Genomic DNA, 6,664 nt, shown 5'->3' on the forward strand with positions numbered 1-6,664 from the left:
AGACATCTCGTAAACAGGGTGGCTAGTTTTTCTAACACAGGCTGTCCTACATCTTTCAGCAGATTTGATGTTACCTGATCCTCAGCAGCAGCTTTGCACTTTTGCATGTTCTCCAAAGCTTTTCTTACTTCTTTTATCATTACTGGTGGGGTGTCATCTGGGTTACTGCTAGTTCTTATAGTATGAAAGTCGTGGTTGTCCCGGCTACTGTACATATCTCTGTAAAAATCCTCCGCTATTTTACCTATGCTATCCAAATCGGTAGTTACTTTGCTTTCTTTGTCCCTTAGTGCATACATTCAATTTTTGCCTATCCCAAGTTTCCTCTTCACTGCTTTGACGCTTCCTCATTTTTTCAGAGCGTGTTCAATTCCCTCCATGTTATACCTTTTTACATTGCATACCTCACGCCTATTATTCAACTTTGGAAGCTCTGCCAGTTCTATTTTGTCTGTTGTACTTGAGGCTTTCATGATTTGACGCTCGCTTCGGAACAGGTACTCTGCTCTTAGTCAGGAAACCAACCTTAGCGTAGACACAATGCCCAGGATCACGCGTGACCTAATAGACAAGCTGGGCTGCTTTGCACAAGAGTGACCATGTTGAAAGGTGTACCTTAACTGTAGATGCATGGTGCCTCAGGGCGCTTTCAACACGTAAATTCTCAGAGATGACGCGTTTCGACTGATAAGCCAGCCAGGAGCCGTCCACTTCGGGCACGACATCGCGCCAAGCATGCCAAGCTTACGATGGTTGCTCTTACAGGCTGCCATTTCATGGATGGTGCCTTCCGTACATCTCCATCCGAATTGTGACTTGCCCGCTGCCCCTCTTCAGCTGCCGCCTGCTTCGGCAAACCGTACGCCAGTTCCGGTGGGAACAAACTACCCCATCTGGCAACCTGGAATCGCGGCACCAGGTGGTGGCACAGACGGCGCGGGATTCATAAGCCAGCCAGGAGCCGTCCACTTCGGGCACGACATCGCGCCAAGCATGCCAAGCTTACGATGGTTGCTCTTACAGGTTAGTTACCTGAAAGGTGCCATTTGCTACAGAACTAGTAATTATGTCCTAGTTGCGGTGTCATGCCCACCCGAATTCATAGATAAGATACAGCGTATGAAAGATGCTTCTTTTGTGAAGTGCCGCGCTTTCTGCTCTTTATTGTTACTTCTCGCCGGTGACGTGGAATCTAACCCGGGCCCTATGACGAAAACTGAAGCCGACACATTTTCTCAAGCTCTAGACGCCATACGGAAGCTTGAAGAAAGCCAGGATACCTTACTAGCCGAATTGAAAGCTCTGAAAGAGAAGCATATTGAAGCCACCAAGGAAATTCAGTTGCTTGTGGCTAGAGTCGCGGCCCTGGAAAGCACTACCACGTCACCACATAACACAGGTGTAACCGAGGCAAGTGCCAATGCACTGCGTACAGTATCAAGCCAAGTGACAGAAATTTCGTCGCGGTGTAATAACTCTGAAAATAGATTACGGCGCTATAACCTTCTTTTCTTTGGACTGGACGATGAACCTAAGGAATACTGGGCAAAATCTGAGCAGAAAATAATCGACTTCTGCTCAGAGAAATTAGGCATCACTGTGACGGAACGGCAATTTGAACGTGTGCACCGAATAGGCAAATATACAGAAGACAAGCGGAGACCTATAATAGCGAAATTAGCCTTCTTTAGGGATAAATAACAATACTGTCGTCTGCACACAAACTAAAAGGTTCCGCATTTTCCATACGAGAACATTTTTCACTGGAAACTCGGCTGTCCCGAAAGAAGCTGATTGAATTCGCGAAAACGCAGAAAAGTGCGTATAAGCTAGCTCTCTGTGGACAAGCTACGCATCGCTTCAAAGACATACATTTATGACTCTGCGACGAACACAGTTACCGAATCTGTCAGATAGCTACAGCGTTGCACGCGCGTGCAGAATCAACGACCGAAACATGCTAATACCTCATTGTCACTGTCAATCGCTAACACACGCAGCATTATGTCGAAGCAGGATTTGATATCTGCTATTCTGGATGACAGTAAATCTGATATCATTGCATTCACGGAAACTTGGCTAAATCCTGCTATCAGTGACGACGAAATATTCACCTCAGCCAGCATTTATCAAATCTACAGGTGTGATCGCACTGGTAAAAGAGGAGGCGGTGTTCAGGTCGGCATAAGGAAAACCATTACTTCATTTTTTATCAACACTAATTCTGACCTCGAAATAGTTTGTGTAGCTTGTACAGTCCCTTCCTCCAAAATCCTCGTAGGTTGCTGCTATCGTGCGCCGGACTCGGACTCTTCCTTCATTAATATGCTACGTGACAGTATAAACAACGCTTCTGAAATTTTCCAAGCCGATATCATTTACTTACTAGGCGACTTCAACTTTCCGCTCATTGATTGGGCCACACTGTCATCGCCCTGTCACATGTCAACTAAATTTCTTAACTTAACTCTAGATTTCAACCTCTTTCAAACTGTTCTGAAACCTACACGTGGTACGAACACCCTTGATCTTATCCTCACGACCGCTCCGGAAACAATACGTAATACAGATTACCTGGACGGATTCAGTGACCATAATTTACTCCAAGTAGATATAAACATACCCCTTCCCGTAGCCGGTGTACATATTAAACAAATTCGGGACTACAATAAAGGCGATTATCAGGCAATTAACACAAAGCTAAGATTATTTTCCGAAAACACTCTCCTGCCGTGTTTCCACAATAGATCCGTAGAAGAGAACTGCCTACTTTTCAAGCAAGTTTTGTGTACGTTAGTTGACAAGCATGTTCCACTGGTTAAAATTAGCAATGGTAAATCAAATCCATGGTTCAATAAAAAGCTTCTGAGAATGCGGAATAAAAAAAAACGGCTTTACAATAATGCTAAGTGCTCGGGTAGTTCTTCTTCTTGGCTTAAATATAAAACCTGCATAAAAGCATATTGCACAGCTTTAAGCAAGGCTAAGGAAAAGTATTATTCTAATGATCTACCCACACTACTGAAAAACAACCCAGCTAAATTTTGGAAAGTCATAAACTCCTCCAGCGAAAACCAACACATCTCATTGCATGACTGCAACAACGTCCGTCTCACAGCTAGCCAGTGTCCAACAGCATTTAATTCCTTTTTCACTTCTGTCTTCACGAAAGAGAACAGTACCAACATACCCAACGTAGCTGAGTTCGATTACCAATTTATGTAACCAATAGATATTCAATTAGAAGGCATAATTACAGCCATAAATAATCTTAAGTTGTAGTCTTCATGCGGCGTGGATGGAATCAACTCAAAGGTGCTAAAGAATACGGTAACGGTCACAAGCAAAATACTACTTCATATATTCCGGCAGTCTCTCGAAACAGGCATGATACCGTCTGACTGGAAGCTGGCGAAAATAATTCCAATATTCAAAAGTGGAAATACAACCTCATGCGAAAATTACCGTCCTATTTCTCTTACGTGTATTTGTTGTAAAATTCTAGAACACATCATCGCTTCACATATTTACAGGCATCTGGAATCCAATCATTTCTTTTTAAAAAATCAGCATGGTTTCAGAAAGGGCTTTTCGTGTGAGACTCAGTTGTTTGAATTTACCACAGAGCTCCATGCAAATATGGACAATAATTATCAAACTGATTGCGCGTTCCTCGACTATTCGAAGGCGTTTGACAGGGTTGCACACTGTCGCCTGATATCGAAACTTTCCGCCCTGAAATTAGACCCCCGTACATTATCATGGCTTCGCAATTTCCTGTCGAATCGTCAGCAATACACAACAGTTAACAATTTGTCTTCTTCCCTATCTGACGTTTCTTCAGGTGTACCACAGGGCAGTGTACTCGCGCCATTACTTTTCCTCATATTCATCAATGATCTTCCGCAACATGTCTCTTCTTGCATCAGGATGTTCGCTGACGACTGCATTATTTACCGTCCAATCAAGAACAGTGAAGATCACCTGTCACTCCAAAACGACCTCGACGTAATTAATGGTTGGTGTAGTGCATGGCTGATGACACTAAATGTCTCAAAATGCAAAGTAATGTCGTTCACACGTAAACCTAGCATATCCGAATTCTCTTACAGTATTAATCATTCCATTCTATCGACTGCAACACAATATCGGTACTTGGGCGTAATACTGACACCTAATCTATCCTGGTCCGACCACATTACGGCAATCTCTGCCAGCGCCTCGAAATCACTAGGTTTCTTGAGACGTAACTTGAAAGCTGCACCATCAGGCATTCGCAAATTATCTTACTTGACACTGGTTCGCCTTCAACTAGAATATGCCTGTTCGATTTGGTCTCCCCATCAAAAATACTTAATTGACTCATTGGGAAGAATCCAGAATAGAGCAAGCCGCTTCATTGCCAATAACTACAGTCCGCATTCTAGTATATCACAAATCAAACAGGAACTTTCACTCCCACTCTTGAACATTCGTCGCGACATTGCCCTGCTGTCATTCTTTCATAAAATTACCCATTCTTCCCGAATCACCGTTACTGGTCTGCAAAACCCATATCTCACTTCACGTAGACTACACAATCATCTTAGCTATTCCCGTGTATACGGCTCAACAAACGCGTTCAATCAGTCCGCACTTCCACGTGCTATCCGTCTGTGGAACAGTTTGCCTGACGACATTGCATCCCAGACAAACTTTGACACATTCCGTCATATCTTATCAAGCCACTTCACAAGCCTCAGCAAGTAGATGCCGTATCATAATTCATTGGTCCGTATTGGCTCATTTTTGTGATTGTCACATTCATGTGCGCGAGGATTCTGCCTTGTGGCCGCTGCATGCGCAGGAAATACAGTGTTTCGCCCACGGTTACTATGCGTGTATCTTTTGTACATGTTGAACTTTTGTACATGTTGGTGCTTTTTGTTTGACTTATTATTTTCCAATTGTTTCTTTTGTATTTGTTTTAGTTTGAGGTGTATATAAGTATTGTGCCCCTTACTCAATTGTTTCTTTAGTACTTTTTTTTCATTTTGAGGTGTCTATATGTATTCCCCCCTTGCTCAATTGTCTGTCTTGTATATTTTTTTTCCAGTTTATTTCTATATATGTAGAGCCCCCCTTACTCAGTGCCCCCCATGGGGCCTGTAAGGTACTTTGAAATAAATAAATAAATAACACATGCCTGACTAGGCACTTGTTATTGTGCCTGGTCAAGTATGATACGGTTAGCATTGCAAAAACTTCTGTAGCACCAACCACTCTAGTTCCATACTAAAGCACATTGCATGAAGGAGGTAAAAAATAAGCGCACCTGCCACTAAAATTCGGATTTTAAAATTTTACATACTTGCTAACACAACCAAATGAAGGCATGTCTTCTCCGAAAGGCCATGTTCTACAAGGAGTGAGTGCTCTTTTTAGGGAAGTCACACCTTCATTTGGTCATGTTACGAACGTTTTTGAAATCATGTTTTGTGGCAGCAGCTGTCCTTTCTTTACCTGATTCGTTCCTTTTCCTTCGGTTTGGACCTGGACTGGCTGGCTCGGAAGAAGATTCGCGATGCCAAGCGTTCAGCAGCCCACATCACTGAGGCAAACTGAAACACGAAGATGAGGCATGCCCGCTGTTTCATACTGAAGAAGCCTGCTCGCACGACCTGGGAAAGCCTCACTGGGCTGAAAAAACTTCACATTGCAGAAAGTGTACGCTATGTACTCAACAAAGGCCCAAAATTTAGTCATGAACCTCTGTTGCTGACTCACTAATTACTGGCATCGCACCGACGAGTTGCGGCAAAAGTCGAAGTCGCAGTTAGGGACTATTGCTTACAAGACAATGTCTAAGCTCTAGCAAGAACAGGGGAAAAACCCTCTTCGTCAGGACGATACGTTGGTGGATGTTGTCATTCTTCAAGTGCAAAAATTTGTGCCCATTTCAAGTGGATAAAAGTAGTGGCTCAAAGCGATGGATGTAGATTTGTGTAACTTCAAGGCAAGACAAGCTGTCTACATGAACTTCGTTAAGTCAAAAGTCATGAAAACAAAAGTTTTGAAAAGCAAGGCAGTAGCTCTGAGTAAGGACTTGGAACTTTCACAACTAGCAGAGTCTATTGCATACTGCAGCTAGCAAAAAGAACACCCTTTCTGTGTTTTTTACGGCCAAGACGCATAAGCCGGGTGTTTCATTCAGGACAATTGTGAGTGATTGAGGTATCTGGCAGAACGTGATTAGTCAGTTCTAATGAAGCGGCTAGACTCGATTGCCATGAGAGACCAATTTTAAACTGAGAATTTCCCATGCATCATCCACTTTTTTCATAGACTCCTTCAATGGGTACTGGTTCTTGTTTGTTGTTGAGGACCTATCTTATTCTGTCCTGCACGGTGAAGTGTTTTTCTACTTAAGAAAAAGACGAGACATAAGACATTTTACATAAGTTGCACAGACGAGAGTGGTGTGGTTTTCTTCAGGAATGCCATGGGCATGGCAGTATAAGCTTTTATGGCCCTTCTCAAGTTTTATGTTAAAGTCAACTTCATTAGCAATTTTATATTCAAAGACGAGGCATTTTTGTAGGCTCGTATGTTGCTCCTGTGTTGTGCAATTTTTTTTCTTTGACTGTAAGCGCTTTAATTACGCTCCACCAACAATTAAATTAGT

The 6,664-nt window shown here is 42.9% G+C and overlaps 1 long non-coding RNA gene across 1 annotated transcript; it reads left to right on the forward strand.

The window, feature by feature from the left end:
• Nucleotides 1–765: 765 nt before the first annotated feature.
• On the forward strand, nucleotides 766–5,969 carry LOC142784485 (uncharacterized). The gene is made up of 2 exons (XR_012888648.1): nucleotides 766–1,023; nucleotides 5,554–5,969. It is a non-coding gene; the product is annotated as an uncharacterized LOC142784485 (long non-coding RNA).
• The last annotated feature ends 695 nt before the right edge of the window (nucleotides 5,970–6,664 follow it).

This window comes from Rhipicephalus microplus, unplaced genomic scaffold, assembly GCF_043290135.1.
Source record: "Rhipicephalus microplus isolate Deutch F79 unplaced genomic scaffold, USDA_Rmic scaffold_14, whole genome shotgun sequence".
Lineage (NCBI taxonomy): Eukaryota > Metazoa > Arthropoda > Arachnida > Ixodida > Ixodidae > Rhipicephalus > Rhipicephalus microplus.